General features: G+C 42.9%; 1 protein-coding gene across 1 annotated transcript in view; it reads left to right on the forward strand.

Moving 5' to 3' along the window:
* The first annotated feature begins 355 nt into the window (after positions 1-355).
* LOC137329115 (chondroitin sulfate N-acetylgalactosaminyltransferase 1-like) overlaps positions 356-21773 on the forward strand; it is a 106978-nt gene continuing 85560 nt past the window's right edge. The window contains exon 1 of the mRNA XM_067994392.1: positions 356-487. The gene's annotated coding sequence lies outside the window, so the exon portion shown is untranslated. The remainder of the gene's footprint in view (positions 488-21773) is intronic.

Here is a 21773-nt window from a genome sequence, read left to right on the forward strand (position 1 = left end):
ATTAGTTGAGTGACTCTGAAGCAAGCCTCTTGCTGCCTTTTGTTGGTTTTATCTCCCGTTCAACATCCGTCCTCTTCCTCACCAATTGACATATTAACAGCTCTTCAAAGCTGGGAAATGAGCTACTGTTTTAAACTGGTGACACTTTCAGTAGAGCTGCTTCACATTTCTTTAGTGATTTGTTTGTGTGTGTGTGTATTTCAGATGGGTAGAGTTTAAGGATAAATAATTTTTATAAGCTCCTGGAAGAGACTGAACTCGGGCTCTCCCATTGTGGGTGGGTCAATGCTGACGAAAGCTCTCATTGCGCTACCTCATGTAATAGGAAGCGCCCTCCTTTCAAACAGCAGCGACTAGAGAGGCTGCTCTAATATTCCGGCAGGCGATGTTAATGCTCTCTGGATTCTGTCGCACATTGTACGGGGGTTTTATTCAGTGTTTGCAAGATTCACACGGGGGGTTTATTTTTGAATAATTGCTCTACCAGGTAAGTGATCATTTTTTTTTACATAAAATATTACTATCTATAAAATGTTAATGATTTCAGGACTGCAGTAGAAATTTAACATCAAAAATATAACCAGGCTATTGTTAATTAGGAATGTTTATGGTTTAAGACATTTCCTATACATTTCCTTTGGTTCTCTTTAAACAATATTTGTGACTGAATAGCCACAATTTTTTTTTGCTGATTTGTGCCGCAACATGTTAGTGTGTCTGGAAAGGGGGAAGTGATTAACAAGACAATACCTTATTCCGTACATGTGTTGTACAGTAATTCACAGTAACGAGGCACCGTCTGATAACGCTGCTTGAATTCGCTGTACGTTTCAGTGTGAATGTTATTTGTACAACTCCGAGAAAGAGCAGAGTCTGATTTCAGTAGTTGGATATCAGACTTCTATCCACATTATTAAGGAACTCGCAACTTTCTGGTATGGCTCGAGGTTCTGTATTTTATAGGTTGACAGCACTCAGTCCGATATAGGTGTGTGTATGTGTACCGAGGAAAATATCAGGAAGTGCATTAAAGGTTAATAATTGGTTAAATGCACATACTGGTGATAACCGAACCTTTACACATGTTGAATAGAACTTAGACCACGACATAAACAGTGTGGTTAATTTAAGAGTCTGTATAAATGCAAATGAGTGCTGTTTTTTTTTTGGAAAGCGGGGAGGATATGAAATAGCGTCGTGTAGCATTTTAACGCACGATATTGTAGAATGGAGCCACACAGGACCACGCCAGGAACTCTGGTCGCTTAACTTAGAAGCTGAAGTCACAATGTGAACTGCGCGTCAAAAAACATCTTGCATCTTTGTATCTGTTTCATTACTGAGGAGGGTGGGGATGAATTATTTTTTTTTGGTTTTATACTGTTCTGTAACTGTTTTGCTATCACCTCTCCCCACATAGCTCCAGGCAACAGGGGCATGGGAGTGTGATGGACGTCTCATTGCCTTGCCATCTTTGCAATGCATCGTCCTATTTCTAACCTTCCGAGGTCTGCAGTGGTGTAAATGCTACAGACGCCGGTGTGAGCCGGGCTGTGTCACCACGTCTACACCTAGAAACGGACAAGGTGCCTAAACACGGAGGACACCAGAAGACGCTGGAAATACTCAGCAAGTTAGGCAGTTTCTATGGAGAAAGAAACAGAGTTAACGTTTCAGGTCGATGATCTTTCGTCAGAACTTCGTCGTTCTGACGCAGGGTCATCGACCTGAAACGTTAACTCTGTTTCTTTCTCCTCAGATGCTGCCTAACTTGCTGAGTATTTCCATCATTTTCTGTTTTTATTTCAGATTTCCAGCATCTGCAGTATTTTTATTTTGTTTCATCCTGTATGGCCAACTGATATAAGGTCCAGTCGAGACGTCGTACCTGGGATTTTCACCCTGTCTGGTACCAGTTCTAAGCCAGTGGTGCAAAAGTCCCACCCACTGGCTCCCAGGTTGTAATAGCCCTGCAAAATAGTATGGCTTGTATTCCAGAATTTACTGGAAGTCTGAGCTTGACCAATGCAAGATATAATCAACAATTAAAAAAGTGACTCTCTTCATTATTAGGTACTCAGTCATAACTATAATTTACATTGCAGGACGTGCTCAGTTTTACACAGTACTGGCTGCTTTCTCCGTAAAAATGAGTCAACTCTTTGAGTGGGCAGCACAAAAGCTTTTAATAACCTGCTTGCACAGAGCTGAACTAAGTGACCCAGGACATTGAATGCTGTAGTATTATCGTCACAAACAAAAACCTTCCACCAAAGTATTCTGAACCATTTCTTGAGTTGTAGGGAAATCCAACTGGTAAAGTTACACAAGAGCAATGCCACTAATAATAATCTTATGTCTGCATGCACTTCATCTCATCTGTATCCATTACAAATTCCTATGTCCACATTTATAATAGGAACTGCCTATGTAAACTTGTCACATTGTAATTACACCCTCTCTCAGTGGAGGTGGTGCAGCACCACCACTGGCAGGAAGGTGTAATTACAGTGTGGCAAGTTTACACAGGCAGTTCCCATTATAAATGTGTACATAAGGATTTATAATTGGAATCTAAAAAAAAGAACAGAACAAATGGCTTTAAAATGGGGACTAAATTATGTCTGCATGCCCTGGTGCAATTAGCTCCCTCCCTCTCTCCTTGCTTCACTTGAAGACTACATTAGGTCTCTACTCATTATATGCAACACCATGCGCAATCGACTTACAACAAAATAAAAAGCTAGGCTGAGAAAAACCCATTCCTTTTCTTTCATTTAGTCTAGGTGATGGTACAGAGGGACATCGCGACTGTATGTAGTTATGTATTTTGCTCAAAATCTATATTGGGTACATTTTCCCAAGATCCCACTCCCAGTGCACAGTCTTGCTCAACAGGAGCACGGATTGGATAATAGTGTGTGGAAGTCAGTGCAGCTGATTCATGGCACTCCAGTTTTCCAGTCCTTAATTGATTCTTGCTGGGTTATGGCTCCGGCAACCCTCTGGCACCTTGTAAGCTTATGCAGTGTGTCAGCAGACTATTCGATCATAGGGGAAATCATAGCGAAGCCGCATCCTGTTCTCATTTATCCAGATGTGCAGTTTCCAGCAGGGGTCACTGGATAGCAATTATGAACATCAACCCTTGCTGATCCCTCTCCCCCACCCATCCACCCCTAATCTTAAAACACTGAAGTCCATTGTATCATCTCTACTGATGCCCTGGAGGTAATTAGCAACTCAACACAGATAAGAGATTGACACTTGGTGCATTTACTCACTGAACCACTAGGGGGCACAATTTTCACTATTTGCAATACTTAACTGAATACTTAACTTTCCATAAATTAAATTCCTCTGACTTTCAAGGTCTCTAAATATTTACATTCACTTTTTGCCGTTTTCCCAGGCCCTTCGACGCTTCCCCCAAAGTACTTGTCTTGTTCTCTGATGGTTTGTTTAATGTTCTAGGAGAAGATTCTCTCCTTGATTTTTTCCAGATGGGAAGTCAGCAGCAAAGTTTTATCCCATCAACATTTAAATTGAGAAATATATTGTGGCTAAACACATTGGCCATTCACTCACGTGGGCCATTTCTATTGGTAAATAAGTTCCCTTGCAGCATTATCCAGAGTATCACAAGATAAGCTCATATGAGCAGGGTCATTCAGCCCATTTTAGCTTGTCCATCCAGAATAAAAATACTTCTCCCCCATCACATCATCAACCTCTCTCTTGAATTAATTTAAGGTTTTCACCTCCACTACCCTAAAGATCTTCCCAAGTATTCGCTTTTTGCATGAAGAAATTCTTCTCGATATCTGTCTCAAATTGTCTCTTACTCGATGCTGTTGTTCTAGTACACTGAGGTACCTTGATGTAGTGATCTGGATTTACCATTTAATACCTGGTGTCCCCTCTCAATCATCTCCTTTCCAGTTTCTCCAGGCTTTCCATGTCTTTAATGCTGGGGATCAGGCTTGTGGCCATGACCATAGATTGGAAGTTCTGTTTATGTCAGAGTGTCAGCTTGACTCGGTCAGTCCCATGCTCACCCCTGAGTGAGAAGGTTGTGGGTTCAAGCCCCACTCCAGTAACTTGAGCACAAACTCTGGGCTGATACTTCAGTGCAATACTGAGGTGAGGGAGTGCTGAACTGTCTGAGGTATCATTCTTTTGATGAGACATTAAGCCGAGGTCCTGTCTGCTGGCCGGGTGGATGTAAAAGATCCCATGACACTATTCGAAGAGCAGGGGAGTTGTCGTGCCCATGAAGAATAAAAACATTAACTGGCCATTGGTCTCATTGCTCTTTGTGGGAGCTTGCTGTGTGCAAATTGGGTGGCATTTTGCCTACAAAACCACAGAAGTATTTCATTAGCTGTGATGCGCTTTGGGATGTCCTGAGGATGTGAAAGGTGCTATATAAATGCAAGTTTGTTTTTCGTGTTTGGTGACTAAAGCTGAACACACATAGGAATTGCTGGACGGAAAAAACCCAAGGTCCATCTAGTTTGCCGCTACCATCCCAGTAGTTGCTCAGTAGTCAAGCTGCGGACTGTCGAACATCCACTGAGATGGAAGCAAATAGATGGAAACCCTGAAAGCCAGAAATATTTCACAAGTAGAATATTATGAACTTTATCAAAATGGTCTCCATTAAATTAATGTTGGACTTGAACAAAGTTTTAAGAAAAATTTTGCTGAATTCAGTAAAATGAGTACAATTTCTAAGGTTATGGTATATGACCAGTTCTGTTACATGGCACTTGTGTATATGTAGATTGAGGATCTTGTATAGATTTGTACTGTTTGATAGCTTGGTGCACTGAGGGTTGACATGGCTGGAAATTCTGTGGCTGTGGAGGTTGAGTCAGTCAGGGGAGCTTCATTGGGCACCACTGGATGTGGGTGAGGTTGATGGGGCCAGCTGTGCTCTCCCGGATTATCTGTTGATTCTCGGGTCTCAAATTGTTGTGGAAAATTATGGAGCACAACTACAGTCTATACAATAATCATAACATTGCTGCGAATCGTCTAAAAAATAAAACAAGGGGAGTGTATAAATTATTTTTTTAAGTCTGCTGATTTTGCGTCATCTAAACTGTTTCTCGACACTGCATGTGTCGAGCTACTGCAGTAAGCAGTTGGAAATTGGCCAAAAAAAATCAAGAAAAGAATGATTATATACACTAACCCGGGACAGAGATTGACAGTTTCCAGAAATAGTGCTGTAGCTGTCATACCTGTTAGAGTTGGCACCATTTGGTACTTGAAACATTTGTGTGTATGGGTTAAAGATATTTCTGAAACATCAGTGACAAAACCTTTGCTCTGGCAGAGGTCTGGGCGATGAGGTTAACCACTTGGAAGCTAGGTTTTCTGGTGCTTTTAGCTCACACTTCTCCAAAGAGGGCACATCGCAGATTCACTGGATTAATACTGGGGCTTAAAGGGTTAAATTATGAGGTCAGGTTGCATAAATGTGGCATGTATTCCCCTGAGTCTAGAAGGTTGATGTGTGATCTAATTTAGGTGTTTAAAATGATGAAGGGATTTGTAGTGGGGGGAGAGAGTTCCAGATTTCCATTACCCCTTTTGTGTGAAGAAGTGCTTCCTGATTTCCCACCCGAATGGCCTGGCTTAGCTTGCTCGTGGCTGGAGCAAGATGTTAGCAAGTGGAGGCGGTCGGCATTTCCACTGAAGGCATTTTGCCCTGGAACCAGGGAACGTAACACTCTGTGAGCTGCTGTCCTCTGCCTCTGGAGGTACATTCACCTCCTGGGTTTGATTACAGCACAGCTCCTGGTGATGTAGAAAACAAGCTGATCACTCTGCTTGTCACCGATTGTGGTACTGGTGGTGCATTCCACTCTCTGTTTACTTTCCTTAACTCCCTGAATGGCTCACCTGCTCCATCCTTCCTGCCCTGCTGATGCAAAACTATTTGCTTAGGCTCCATCATGCTCATCACTGTTTTAAATAGAATGCTCCCTTTTATGCGGGTCACTTGAGAACAAGATACTCCTTGTTCATTGCACAGGGTTAAGCCTGCTTTAGATTATTGCTATCTGTGGCCATTTAAAGTTGTGCTGGTTCCGGGGGAAAAAAAAATCCCTGCTCATGTTCGTTCCATTTTAAAATTCAGAATTAAAGTACATTATGCACTAGAAATTATCTTTGTCACACATTTATTTGACAGCTGACTAGTTTACCCAAGATTAATAGTTCCCACAAAAGCCTGTGTTTATACATTAGAAGCAGCAATCAGATTTGCCTGCCGGGGATAAGTCCTTTTCAGAAGTGATGTTTGGAATTAACTTCCTTTACTCAGATTACATAAGCACCTATCCTGTATTTTTTTCTCCCACTGTTTCCCGGATGAATGTCATCTGCATGTCTTTAGAAATCGTTATATCCTTAAACATTTGCCCTCCATACTGATTCCCACCTGCTTTTTTTTTTGCAAATCTGTTCAGAGTTTGGATTCCTGCTATACAGGACTCTCCACTTATTTATTTCCTCTGGTGGAGAAGTCCAGAACAAGGGGGCATAACCTTAAAATTAGAGCTAGGCCGTTCAGGGGTGATGTCAGGAATCACTTCTTCACATAAAGGGTAGTGGAAATCTGGAACTCTCTTCCCCCCCAAAAAAAATGTTGAGGCTGGGGGTCAATTGAAAATTTCAAAACTCAGATTGATAGATTTTTGTTAGGCAAGGGTATTAAGGGATATGGAACCAAGGGGGGTAAATAGAATTAAGATACAGATCAGTTATGACCTAATAGAACGGCGGAACAGGCTCGAGGAGCTGAATGACCTACTACTGTTCCTATGATCTTATGGGTGAGCAGCAGGATGATTATTACTGTTTTGTATTATTTTTCCAATTCAAATCTTAAATTTTGAGGTTGGGTGATTTATGTTCTTTTACTCTGTAGTTGGTGGGATCCCCCTGGTGCCAGGTACCGTTACCTAGCTGTGAGAGTGAACGGGTGACCCGCCCCCAGAATCTCCAGCTGGCCAGCAGCAAATCTGGGGTGAGCTCACTCTCTGACTCTCCTCCCTCCCCTAGTCTTGGCACGTCGCCTAAGTTTGGGCCGATAAACACTCACTCACTTCACTGTAAACCCTGCCCTGGGTTTTGCAGAGAAATGCAGCAAAGGGACCTTGAATTTTAACATCTTAAAAATTGTATTAACCTCAATTCCTGGGAGTGCCTTGCCATATACTGTAACCGACTCACATTAACCTCATTTCACGGACTGCGGCAGCTGGATAGTAGGACTTACTGTACGATGCAGGAAGCTCCACAGAAAGCAAAGGGATGGGGGAGATAAATGGAGTTACAACAAACATATGCTTCCTGCCACCACACTAACTGTTTGTTTCTTTAATGTTCTTTGCAAGTTGCCCAAATATAGAATGGTTGTAGCTCGTACAAAAGGGGCTGTGATATGAACCTGATTTCATTGGATTTAATTGTGCAGAGGTCTGGTCCCGGTGTTGGGTAATTCAGGTGGGTGTGCTGCTAAAGTGTTGACAGCAGATTTTTACCTTCAGCTGGATTATTCTCATATGAAGAAGGAAAATAAACTGCGGGATAATGCTGTTTTTTCTTAAGACAGCAACATTTCATTTCTAATCAGGAAGGGAAATTAATGGTGTACGGTCAAAGGCAGGCCCCTTAAAGGAGCCTCAGTGAAATCCCCAGTTCTGACTGTAATTTGAACTCAGTTCTCTTCAGTGGGCAGGTTTGGCTTCCTTTCAACCAAGGCATTATATGCAGTGCTTCTCCAAAGTGTTGTTCTCTGCCGTGCTGATGGGCTAATAGTCGTGGAAATGATAGCGACTGCGAACACTTCTGCAGTCTTGGTTGTACCAATCAGCCACAGGCACCGCCTCCTCCTGGCTGAAGTAGGGAACTTTGATGCAGTGTGGGTCAAAAAGGGTTAAAAGTACGCAGAAGAACTGAAGCAGAAGTTTGTTCTAACTCAATTTCTTGTCCCCTCCCACAACTAGCACCACCACTGGTTTTGGTAGAGTTGCTTCCATTATACATTAACTCACTCCATATGACAGCTGCAGTCCATGAAATGAGGTTGATATGAATTGCTTATATTATGTTATACGCTAAGTCATGCCCCACTCGTGCCACATTGCAGGCATTGTATCGTTTTACCAGCAGGGCATGAATTGACGTTATTACAAACTCTAATCCAGTTTGAGCTTTGAATTTTTAGGATTGTGCAGTGAAACCCAAGGCAGGGTTTGCAGAGAGTGATCATTGGCCCTGACTTTGGCAGGAGAGGAATGCTCAGCCTGTATTGGCACCAGCACACTGGAAGCCTTTGGTTGGCTGGCTCTTTTATTTTCCACAGCATTTGATTAGATCTGACAATGAGGTGAGAATTAATGGAAATATTGGGTGCCGTTGAGTTGGGGGAGGATGTAAAATTCTCTTCAGCTGACGCATATGGATACAGTTACAGGCCAATAAACTGCATTATAACTACATCGTGTTATTATTCATTAGGCTCCTGAAATGGAACGTGCCCCTAATTGCATACGCGTGTTTAAGGAAGAGGAAGAGTTCTGTGTGAGAGTATTGTACATTCAAACATTGTGCCAATTTTAGCACAGACTTAACAGTGAAGGCAGCCAGGGCAACTGAGTCTACATTTACTTTCAAACAAGTAAAACATTAACAGAAAATAGGAGGAGGGAAGCTGAAGAGGAAGCTTATCTGCATAGAATCATAAAATGTTACAGCCCAGAAACAGACCATTCGGCCCATCAAGTCTGCACTAGTAATTTTCTCCAAGAGCCATCTAGTCTAATCCCACTCTCCTGCTCATTTTCCATACCCTTTAATATCCCACCTATTACAATCCAACTTCTCTACCCATTAAAATTCCTCTTTTTTTGGCAGCTATCTAAATTGACACTGATGGTTCTATAATCTCAATATCCACCTCCTCTTGGCTTATGGTATCACTCTCACCTCTGTCAGAAGGTGCTGGGTTTAAAATCCCAGTACAAGACTGGAGCACATAGCCTCTGCTTAGGGACTGCTATATTGTCAGAGGTGCTGTCTTTTGGACAAGGGATTAAACCAGGACCCCATTTGCCTGTTCAGATGAGCACAAAAGATCCCATGGCACTATGGGAAGACAAACAGGGAGGTTTGTTCCATTGCATTCCTCCCTTAACTGACACCACCAAAACAGGTGCTGTTTGTGGGATCTTGCTTTGTGTAATTTGGTTGCTACTTTTGTTTTGAAAAAAAATTCAAAGTCATTTATTGGCTGTAAAGTGTTTTGAGATGTTCTAATGATATGAAAGTTGATATAAAAATGCAAATTATTTTTCTTTCTGTGAAGATTAAGTTCCTGTTCAATGTATTAGCCATTTTCTCATTCTCTACACAAGCTTGCCTCCTTCATCACTTAGCAATCCTACCCAATCTTTCACTATCCTCTTGCTACTATTGTGCCCATAGAAAGACTTTTTATTCCCATCCCTTTTGTCTTTTGCTAATTTCCACTCATACTTCCTGATTTTCCATTTTGTAGTTTGTGTCTTCTTTATATTTCTCCTGTCTTCATTACTTTTCCTGCAAGTGTTAATTTTTTTTTTAAAAAAGTGTGAAATTTGATCTCTTCTCCCTGTTCAAATATGGAACTCTAGCCTTTGATTCTGTCTGTCTGTCTCTCTCGCTCTCCCCTTACTGGAACATACTTAATTTTCAGCTATTCCACCTCCTGTTGAAATATTGGCCATTGCTGAGCCATGGTTCTATTTGCCAATTTTTCCTTCCACTTAATCTGGCTCAGGTCCCTTTTTAATCTCACTATAATTTGCTTCTCCCCTTCCTTGTCAAGTACCCTTGCCTCAAATTTTCTTTTTCCCTTTTCTATCTTTTGTAGTGGACCTAATTATACAGTGGTGACTGCTTCCTTACTTGTACTTGTCATTGCCCAGAGCTATTGCAAGTAGCACCTACCCCCACCAGAATCCTCTTCCCCCACCTCTGTTATTGCCCCCACTTTGCTGTCTCTGCCTCACCATTCCTCTTTAGCTGTGGAATGACCAGCTCCCTGCAACATGACCTCTACAGACCCTTCCTCCACCCACATAGTGCAGAATGCCTCTAATTCCACCCTCAAACTCAGTAACTTTGAGCAAGTCACCTGCAGATGCTTCTTTACACCTGTGGGTCTACTGGACACTCAAAGCTTCCAGAAACTCTAACAGAAGGGCTCCCCTATCCTGCTATAAATAAGTGGACTTAAATGGGTCAAAGTCAAATAATTGAAAGTACTTTCAAGCCAGCGACACTTCACTGCCAAACTCAGCTGCTTCCTCACTGTGCCTCTTGTCTCCACTTGTACAATCTACTTAAAGCCTCTCAAAATAATACTGTCAGCACAAACAAACAAACATCTAATTCGAGCCACTTTGAAAACAGCCAATCAATTTAAAATCACACCCAGCCACCAGTACTTTCACATCTAATTAATGGCAGGCTTGTCAATCAAACCAGTCGGTGTTTGCAAAAGAAAACCCCAGTTAACAGCTAACTAGTCCAAATTTGTGATGTAATACCTTCCACCTGGTCAAGCTCAGGCCAAACTCCTTATCCTCACTCAGCTGCCTCCCTACTCCACTGGTCTCTCGCTGTGTAATCTAATTTTTCCCCATTCTTTTGTCCTGTTACAATGATAAATAGCAGCAACTTGCATTTATTTAGTGCCTTTAATGTAGTAAAATGTCCCAAGGCACTTCACAGTATCGTCATCAGACAAAAATTGACCATGAACCACATAGGTGACCATAAAGCATAGTCAAAGAGGTAGGTTTTAAGGAGCATCTTAAAGGAGGAGGGAGAGGTCTAGGGAGGGAATTCCAGAGCTTAGAGCCTAGGCAGCTGAAGGCACGGCCGCTAATGGTCTAGCGATTAAAATCAGGGATGCGCAAGAGGCCTTAATTGGAGAAGCGCAGAGATCTTGTAGGGTTGGAGGAGATTATGGATAGGGAGGGGCGAAGCCATGGAGGGATTTGAAAACAAGGATGAGAATTTGAAAATGGAGGCATTGCTGGACCTAAACTTTATGAATAACATAAAGGAAGTGTTACTTTGTGCAGCAACAGTACAGTTGGAAGAGTTTCACCTTTAGCCCATTACTGGGTGGCATTGATTTTAATTTGTTGCCAGAGTGCTGGTACCTTGTATAAGGATGTGGACCAGATAGTGACTGTCTGCCTCAAGGGCGGAGGGAGCTATGAGCAGGATCTCTTTGGGATCAATTTGTCTCAAAGTGATTTTCCTGGCAATGGGATATTTGAAGCACCTTGGGATGTTTTTCTAGGCAGTATATAAATGCAAGTTGTTGTTGTTGAATCAATCCTCTGTGGCAGACTATAAGCAGGTCTCCAGAGCATTGTCAATGATAGACTAGCTAGCCTGATTTATTGATAGCACCTGTTTCTAGCAGTGAGAGTACTTCCCTTCAAGACAATGATCTAATTGGAAGAGTGGATGCGGCTGGATAATCAGTGGGAAGCTTATGAGCGCTGTGCTGCTTTAGCTGGCGTTTTCATTTGTTTTCGGGTTGTGTCGAAGACTGCATTTGTTGCCCATCCCTGATTACCTGAGAACGTGGTCGTCGGCCTTCTTGAACCGCTGAAGTCCTTGTGGTGATGGTGTTCCCTCATTGGTGTTAGGTCAGGAATTCCAGGATTCTGAGCCAGCGACGATGAAGGAAAGGCAATATATGTCCAAGCCAGGATAGCGTGTGACTTGGAGGTGATGGTGTCCTCATAACCGTGGGACATTTTTCTACGTTAATTGTGTTATATAAATGCAAGTTGTAATTGTTGCTGTATACACTGTTTCTGCGAAAAGAAAATGGAGATTGGGAACAGTATGTAAGAACTTGCATTTATATCGCATTTTCACATCCTCAGGTCATCCTAAAGCACTTCACAGCCAAGGAAATAATTTTGAAGTGTGGTCACTGTTGTTTTGCGGGCAAATGTGGCAGCCATTTTGTGCACAGCAAGGTCCAATAAGCAGCAATGAGATGAACGACCAGTTAATCTGTTTCTAGTGATGTTGGCCGAGAGATAAATGTTGACCAGGACACTGAGCGAATTCCCCCACTCCTCTTCAAACGGTGCCATTGGATCTTTTACGTCCACCTGAGGGGGCAGAAAGGGCCTCAGTTTCATCACTCTCCTCTGAACGGTGGCACCTCTGACAGTGCAGCACTCCCTCAGTACTGCAGCCTAGATTGTCTGCTCAGATCCTGGAGTGGGGCTTGAACCTACAATCTTCTGACCCAGAGGCGAGAGTCCTATCATTGAGCCAAGGCTCGCGCCTTAATTAAAGAAGGAGGATGAATTTCTCTATGACTAACTGTTTGCTTAGATTTTACAAAAATAAAATTAAAAATATAACAGGTGTGTTATATGTGTAACTCCAATATCTTCATTAAAGGTTGGTTTGAATCCCAAAGAGCTCTTGATCCTTAGCTCTCTGCTCTCAGAGGTACGTTCTAGTGATTTCTATATGGGAGGAGAGAATCATTAGCAGATGTCAGGCTGCAAAAAGAACTCTTAAAAATTTCTGAAAACCATTAAAACAGCTTTTAAGTGCTTAAAAACTCTGATTGGCAGGAAGTTAATTTTCTACTTTTTCTAAGAGCAGAGAAAGTGCCAGATGACATCCCTTAATGCAACGAGACCCTGGTCAGTCCTTTGCCTTCTAAAGGTTTACAGTAAAATAGAGTATCGTAAAACTGAAAAACTATGTCTGTTTGGCTCTGTTGTTGCTGCGGTCACCTCTCGGCCCGAAGCATGTGGGATCAAGTCCTCCTTCAGCACTTGAGTGCACAATCTTCACTGACCATGCAGTACTGGGGAGTGCAGTTTGCGAGAACTTGCTGTGTAGAAATTGGCTGCAGGTTTTCCTTCATTAAAAAATAATGGTGACTTCAAAATAATTAATCGCATGTGAAGTGCATTGAGACGGCTGAGAGATGTAACAAGGTGCTGTATAAATGCAAGTTTCTTCGTTCCTTTTCTGTACCTTGGACCGTGTGTGTTGGCAGCTACTTGCCTTTGTAAGTAACTGACCTGTTCCTTTTATTATTGAGGGACATTAATTATTGATGGTTTGTTGATTGATTTACAATGACTTATGCAGAATGCGCAGTAGCAACTTAGATTCGAGCACTGATCCTAATGACAGTGGAGCTGCCATTCAACTTAAATTGCAGCCATGGATACAAGGTGAAGTTCACTGGAGTTCAAGGTTGTCGAGTCAGGACACAGTTACTGACGTCCCACTTTGAAACATTTTCTGAAATCTATCCGCTGCCTGTAGCCATTGGCGCAGCTTTTTGCTGAAGATCCATCCTTTACAACTCACCAATACCAAACGTGGAGTCTAACTCTGTTGGGGGTAGAGTTTCCGCTTTGGCTGTGAGCTGAAAGCTTTCATTTTTTCCTGGGACTAGTCCACAAATTACCACATTTATTGAATTCAGTTTGGTGGGATTTGAACTCGTAACCTCTGGGTTACATCGAATTACGTAGAATCTACAGCACAGAAATAGGCTATTTGGCCCAACCTGTCTATACCAGTGTTTATACTCCACATGAACTTCCTCCCGCTCTAAATACCTCTTCTCACCCTGTCCCCGTATCCCTTTATTCCCTTCTCCCTCATATATGCATTAAGCTTCCCCTTAAATGCATCCATGATATCTGCTTCAACCGCTCCATGTGGCAACGAGTTCCACATTCTCACCACTATCTGTGTAAAGAAATTTCACTTAAATTCTTTATTTGATCTGTTAGTGGCTATCTTATATTCATGCCCCCTTGTTCTGAACTCGCCCACAAGTGGAAACAATTTCTCCACATCCGCCTTATCGCACCCCTTCATAATTTGAAAGACCTCTATCAGGTTTCCTCTTAGTCTTCTCTTTTCCAGATAAAAGAGTTCCAGCCTGCTCAATCTTTCCTGTTGGTTGCAGCCTCTCAGTTCTGATAACATCCTTGTGAATGCTTTCTGCACTTTCTCCAGTGTTTCAATATCTTTTTTTGTAGTATGGAGACCAGAACTGCACACAGTACTCCAAGTGTGGTCTAACTAAGGCTCTATACAGATTGAACATTACCTCCCTGCTTTTGTATTATTTTCCTCTAGAAATAAACCCTGGTACTTTATTTGCACTCTTTAGGGCCCTATCAACTTGTGTTGCTGCTTTTACCGAAATATGTATTCTATTTTCAGATCTCTCTCTTCCTCTACCCCGTTTAGTTTCTTATCTTTCAAGGAATCTGTGGCCTCTAACTGGGTTTGCTAGTCCAGTACCATAACCACCAGGCTACCATACCATTCTGTATTTTACACTATGTTTCTGAAAACTTAAAGTAAAATTGCTGTTTCATGCCGGATGTCTTTGCTAATAGCAACTGTCAATAGCTGGTTTTAAAAAAAAAAGGAAATTGGACTGCCTTTTGACAGCAGCGCTGGAAGAAATGACAAGGCAGTAGTGTCAGTGTGTAGATGTGGGAGGCAGTTAAGAGGATCCATTATAAAAACATCTCCTGCAGCATGTCAAATGAAGCAGACCTGGAAATGATCCAAGACTCTCGAATAACAGGGATGGGCGCTGAAGGGAACAACATGACAATGAAACCCTGCAAGCGACCTCATGCAGGGCAGGTCTTTTAAATTATGCAGCGTAATCTCCAAATGCAGCATTTAAAACCCTCGGCTGAGCTATTCAGTTGTTAGTTATAACCCTTTGGGTGCTGTTAATTTTCCACGTTGTTTCAAATGGTTTTCATTCCTTTTGTTGGTTTAATATGCTGGAGCATGTTACGTTCTTTGTATTACAGTCCTGCCTTCGACAGCAGGGTAGTAATATAAATGAGACAGTGCTTGTACCTTTTTGTCCTTGAACAGTTGGAGTTACAAGGCAGCAAAAACAGGGATCCCAATAACGTTGTTTTATATTCGCAACCTTGCCTCCAGGGGCCCCTCGGTGACCCACCAAAGAGCTTGTAGAGACGAAGGATAACCTGCAGCAACAAAACTGGTGCTCTTGGCAGTGCTTAATGCTATGTTGCAGTTTTGTTATATCTGTAGAAGTGATGGGATCCAACAATGTAAAAAAAACCATTGGAGAAGATGGGTGCCAGAAACACACAGTCATAAAAGTGACTTCTGAGCTGCTGTGTTTGAACAATCTTCACACGTACCAAGCCGGGCGTTGCTTTCGGTGCTCTGAATTTTCCCTGCAATGAGAACAGGGCAAGCTTAGAGGTCCAGCAGCCTTAACATATGTGGACTCGCACCCAATGGAAGGAGTCACATAGTGATAATGCACCATAAGCTGCTTCTTTGGAAGCTGTCACTGAAGACCTACAGCACTGGTAAATGCAGAGTGTATGTGCACACCACTAAAGGGCAACTTAATAATGTCAAGCAACAAAAAATGTGTTTGATCTGCACTTCGTAAGAGAAACCGATTTTGCCACATCACGATCTTGGACCTGGAGCGAACTTTTATCTTAGTGGTAGCATTCCCCCCTCTAAGCCAGAAGGTACAGGGTTCTAAACCCCACTCCAGATAGTCCCAGCAAGTGGGGACTGGCACTCTGGCTCTGAATTCTGGGTTGACATACCAGCTGATAGGGTGGTTAGTCCTATACAGTGGGAGGGTTTATGGGCTGTCACAACCTATACAGTGACCCCCCCCCCAATCACCCTATGCGTTGTGAGAGCCATTTAAACCCTCTCGCCATATAGGACTAACCACCCAATCAGTTGGTATAAAGATGGTTACGGCCATGTTATAGTACATGTTTACCTTTAGGTCTGGAGATCCACTGTCTTTTATACACCGTGCCCTCCTTTTATGTTGTGGAGATGCCGGTGATGGATTGGGGTGGACAAATGTAAGGAGTCTTACAACACCAGGTTATAGTCCAACAGCTTTATTTGAAATCACAAGCTTTCGGAGGCTTCCTCCTTCGTCAGGTGAGTGTGAGTGACTATATATGCTGTACTTTTATGGAATCCCACACTCACCTGACGAAGGAGGAAGCCTCCGAAAGCTTGTGATTTCAAATAAAGCTGTTGGACTATAACCTGGTGTTGTAAGACTCCTTACATTTCTCCTTTTATGTGACAATTTTGCCTTTAAAGCTAAGAGCAATGGGGTTTGGAACACAGTGGAAACTGCTTTCTGCAGTGCATTCACTCTCTCATCATGACATACGTACTGTACGCTACCTGCCGCACTCTTGCTGATATTCCTCTATCTCAGATGTTTTGCTTAAATCTTTTATGACTGTAACTTTACCTCATGCCCATATCTGACCTCTCTTCCCCAGTAAGATTCAAACCGTACCTTTGGACGTCTCTTTAAATTAAGTGCATTCTTTCAGATTTCCTGCTAGGTCTGCTTAACAGTCAGCTGTGGTTTGGTGGTAGCACTCTCGCCTCTCAGTCAGATGGCCATGGGTTCACGTCCCACTCCAGAGACTTGAGCACATAATCCAGGTTGACACTTCAGTGCAATACTGAGAGAGTGCTGCACTGTCGGAGGTGCCAGCTATAGGATGCGACGTTAAACTGAGGCCCTGTCTGCTCTCTCAGGTGGACGTAAATTATCTCACAGCAACATTGCTGTTTGTGGGATCTTGCTGTGCGCAAGTTGGCTGCGGTGGTTCCTACATTACAACAGTGACTGCACTTCAAAAGAACTTCATTGGTTGTAAAGTGCTTGGGACGTCCTGAGGTTGTGAAAGGCGCTATATAAATGCAAGGTCTTTCTTTTAATGGGCTTGTTTGATTGATGCGTAGACTGGACCAATACAGCTGTAGTTAGTCATCCAAGTACTCACACAGGCATCCAAGTGCAAGAAACATCAACCTGTAAGGAATAAGTACACTGAAAGCACATGTCTGTACAGTAGCCGCCATGTTTGTGATTGCGTCCTCAACCAGCGGCGAGTAATCTGCTCTTAGGTATTTGATAGAGCCATTCTTGAAGCAGCTGTCGATGTGTCGATTACAGGAAATGGGCAAAATGTCACACCATCTGCGCCACTGAGGTGCCTGGAATTGTTTATAAGCCACATGTTCCACTGACCATTTGTAAATAAGTCTATTAATATTCAGTAATGAGGATAATGCTCTGTTAAGTGTACAGTTATAGTCCGCACCCGTTCCTCAATATTAAAAAAAAGATTTGCAAGGCTGGTACCAGGACTGAGAGGTTATACCTATCAGGAAAGATTGCACATGCTTGGGACTCTTTTCTCTAGAAAAGAGAAGGCTGAGGGGTGACCTGATAGAGGTCTTTAAGACTATGAAAGGGTTTGATAGGGTAGACGTAGAGAAGATGTTTCCACTTGGGGGGGGTGGGGGGGGAGTCCAAAACTAGGGGCCATAAATATAAGATTGTAATTAATTAATTCAATAGGGAATTCAGGAGAAACTTCTTTACTCAGAGAGTGCTTAGAATGTGGAACTCACTACCACAAGGAGTAATTGAGATAAACAGCATAGATGCCTTTAAGGGGAAGCTAGATAAACACATGAGGGAGAAAGGAATAGAAGGATATGCTGATAGGGTTAGATGAAGAGGGGTGGGAGGAGGTTCTTGTGGGGCATTAACACTGGCATGGACCTGGTGGGTCGAATGGCCTGTTTCTGTGCTGCACCTTTTATGTAATTCTATGTAATACTCATCTGTTCATTGTTCATCCAAGTGTGCAATATCTCACTGGTACAAATGACACCTCCTCGTCTGTGAGGAATGCTGCAGATTCATCTCACTTTCTCGTCTTTCCCCATTCTGTTCCTCCTCACCTCCACTGCACATCTTTCCGCGCAGCCGATCTTGTGCCCCTCGACTTTTAATACTTACCTGGACGAACAATGGGCAGGCGAGTATTTTTTTTAATGTTACGAAACAAGTGTCTGAGCTACAAAATGTGCACGTGACAAGTTATTATTACTGAACATCAGCGGGCTGCCATACAGGTGGGTAGGAGTGAGTGCGGCTTTTAAACAATTATATGCAGTTAAGTGGCGTCGCTGCGTGTGAAATCCTGTTCTTTTGTTTGTTGGCTTTTATATTCAAAGCATTTTGAAAAGCAGTAGTCCTTCTCCCATGCATTGTTCTACAAGAGACTCATGAATTCACTTTAATTTTAATAGAAATGCTCACCTTGTATTATTAGTAAATTTAAGTTTAACACATAACAGATGCATATTAAAGATGTTTCACAATTTTCAACATTTCTTCTCACAAGTGTACAAATGGGACATTGAGGATGAGGGTGTGAGAGCGGCACACACTTATCAAACAGGGAAGTGCCAATATTTAGGGCTGTGGTACTAGTCTCCTATCAATTCGGTTTTTGTTTTAGTTACATTTTTCGGCTGATCAAGGCTATGGATGTTAATGCTGCGGAATCGTGTGATTACCACACAAGCTGCACTTCCCACACCCGCTACTCTGCGGTTTTCCTGAGTGAGATTAGGGATAGTTTTGTGTTGTGGTCCCATTTTCACTGAAAACTGGGTTAAGAGTGCCCACACGAGGTTCTTGCATCAGAGAGAAGAGGTCTTCGACCCACCATCCTGGGCTTCATTCCAAGCATGGCTTCGAGGTATCATAGTATCACAGTAGGTACAGCACAGGAGGAGGCCATTTGGTCCATCGTACCTGTGCCGGCTCTTTGGTAGAGCTATCCAATTAGTCCCACTCTCCTGCTGTTTCCCCATAGCCCTGTAAATTTTTCCCTTCAAGTATTTATCCAATTTCCTTTTGAAAGTTACTATTGAATCTGTTTTCAGGGAGTGCATTCCTGATCATTATAACTCGCTGCATATAAAAATGTTTCCTTTTGTTGCCTCTGGCCCTTTTGAAAGGACCCACTGTGCCATCTACTCTCCAATATCCTTACAATTTGTTTTTTACATTCTCCTTTGCCCCCAGTCTTTTATTTTAAATAAAAGGAGAATATTTTATTCTCTTCCCACCTGAACCCACTTTGAGGTGGCGACAGGTGACTGCACCTCGGTCCCTACCACTGCCGGTCTAGAGCCAGCAACCCATGGTTAGAAATAAATAGAATGGGTTGACTCACTAGCTCAGTTTCTATCCTTTCCCAATTTCCCAGCTGAGCCCTGGAATAGAAGGGGCCATAATCTGCTTCCATGTAGCTGAGTGTTGTAGGGTATGTGTTATGGCCTGTCCGAATTAGATTTCCTAATCAATGCCAATGTGCACTGAATTGAGAGCTGTTTAGTGTTCTGCTTGCACACCCATTGGGAACTGGATCAAAACTGTTCAAACTAATTTCACACGCAATGCTTCACAACTGGCAGAGAACTTTCATCCCATCAATCTGGGCTGAATTTAAATCCAGCAATGAAAAGACAATTTATTATTCCTTCTTATCTCCACCAGTGTTTTACTGTCCTGCTGTTTACAGGCTTGAGGGGCTGAATGGGCCACTCCTGTTCCTACTCCTCTCCTGAAGATGTTGACTACTTGCTGGGGCCCCTGACACTTTCTGCTGCCTCACCCAGAGACCATTCCTCATGTGTGAACCTAAGACAGTCAAGTGTCAGCCGGCTATTTGAGTGAGGGGGGCTGGGGGAACTAGTGCTCCTGATCCTGTTCCCACCCTACATCCACACACTCGTACCTTTAAGAGGGATCACTGGACAGTGATGAGGATCGGGGCCCCCGGCTGATTTCTTCTCTCTCCTCCCCCAGCCCAGGGATGCTGTGGCCAGTTGTATTGCCCTCTCACCTTCCTGACTGAGATTAGCTAACTCAACACACATCCACGTTCAATTTGGGGCCTTACTGCCTTTGTGGCTCAGCTACCCATTGCCAAAACACGCTGAGCCATTGGGGAAGATTAGCAGGTGATGTGCTTCTAAACCATTGCTGTTGCCCTCCTGCATTAGAGCAACACAAGCTATAACTAAAGAATAACAACCTGTTAATGCTATTGTAGAAGATAGCTGTACACTAATATGTGTGCTCTACTGATCTGAAGTACTTCTAATTGTAATAAAATTCAAACACCAAATGATCAATAAAGGAATGTTATGGGAGCTTTTTCTGGTCCTGTGCCCGAGTGCGCTGGCTCGCTTGGGTGGGTTCTGACCTGCCCGTTTTTCCGATGCTCACTTCACCCAGGCGATCCAGTGCAATCAGGCACAGACCCAAGAAAGTCTCCCCAATAGAGTGCCAATAGAACTTGGGCACTGAGGGCCAAATTTCAGAAACCACTTGTGACTGCAATTTGGACGCCCCTCGTCATTGCTTTCCAAAAGAAAGTGGTTTATAAATCAGTTCCAATACATATCACCAATGTGCTGCTCGCTGATCAGAACCATTTCTACATAAAAGTTCTTTGATTTCCTGCACGATATTCCTGAACAGGCCTGTTATTTATGTGGACTTCCAGAAGGCATTCGATAAGGTTCCACATAAGAGACTGCTTACAAAAATGAAAGCACATGGAATTAGAGGCAACCTATTGACATGGGTAGAGAAATGGTTAGGAGGTAAGAGACCGAGAGTGGGGATAATGTATTCCTATTGGCAGAGTGTGACTAGTGGATTCCCCCAGGGACCTGTACTGGGGTCTCAGCTTTTTGCTATATTTATAAATGACTTAGATGAAGGAATAGAGAGCCATATATCCAAGTTTGCTGACGACACCAAGTTAGGTGGCACAGTAAATAGTGTAGATGAGAGCAGAACGTTACAAAGGGACATTGATAGATTAAGTGAGTAGGCAAAACTGTGGCAGATGGAATTCAATGTGGGGAAATGTGAGGTCGTCCACTTTGGACCTCAGAAAGATAAATTAGAGTATTTTCTAAATGCCGAGAAGCTAGGAACTATGGAGGAGCAGAGAGATTTAGGGGTCCTAGTACAGAAATCGCTAAAAGCTAGTGGACAGGTACAAAAAAATAATGGCCTTTATCTCAAGGGGGCTGGAATACAATGGGGTGGAAGTAATGTTACAATTATATAAAGCTCTGGTTAGACCCCATTTAGAGTACTGCATTCACTTTGGGTACCACACCACACCTCACCTCAAGAAGGATATATTAGCCTTGGAGGGGGTGCAGCGCAGATTCACCAGACTGATACCGGAGCTAAAAGGGTTAAATTATGAGGACATTGCATGAACTAAGCTTGTAGTTTCTTGAGTATAGAAGATTAAGGGGTGACTTAATTGAGATGTTTGATGACTAAAGGAGTTGATAGGGTAGATAGACTCTGGGAGTCCAGAACAAGGGACATCTAGACACGAGGGGCATCAAGAGGTATGGGGAGAGAGCGGGAATATTGTATTGAGATAGCGAATCAGCCATGATCATATTGAATGGCAGAGCAGGCTCGAAGGGCCGAATGGCCTACTCCTGCTCCTAATTTCTATGTTTCTAACAAGGGGGCATAACCTTAAAATTAGAGCTGGGCTGTTCAAGGGTGATGTCAGGAAGCACTTCTTCACTCAAAGGGGAGTGGAAATCTGGAACTCTCTCCCCCCAAAAAGCTGTTGAGGCTGGGGGTCAATTGAAAATTTCAAAACTGAAATTGATAGATTTTTGTTAGGCAAGGTTATTAAGGATTACGGAAGCAAGGCGGGTAGATGGAGTTAAGATATAGATCAGCCATGATCTAATTGAATGGTTGAACGGGC

Source organism: Heptranchias perlo, chromosome 1 (assembly GCF_035084215.1).
Source record: "Heptranchias perlo isolate sHepPer1 chromosome 1, sHepPer1.hap1, whole genome shotgun sequence".
Lineage (NCBI taxonomy): Eukaryota > Metazoa > Chordata > Chondrichthyes > Hexanchiformes > Hexanchidae > Heptranchias > Heptranchias perlo.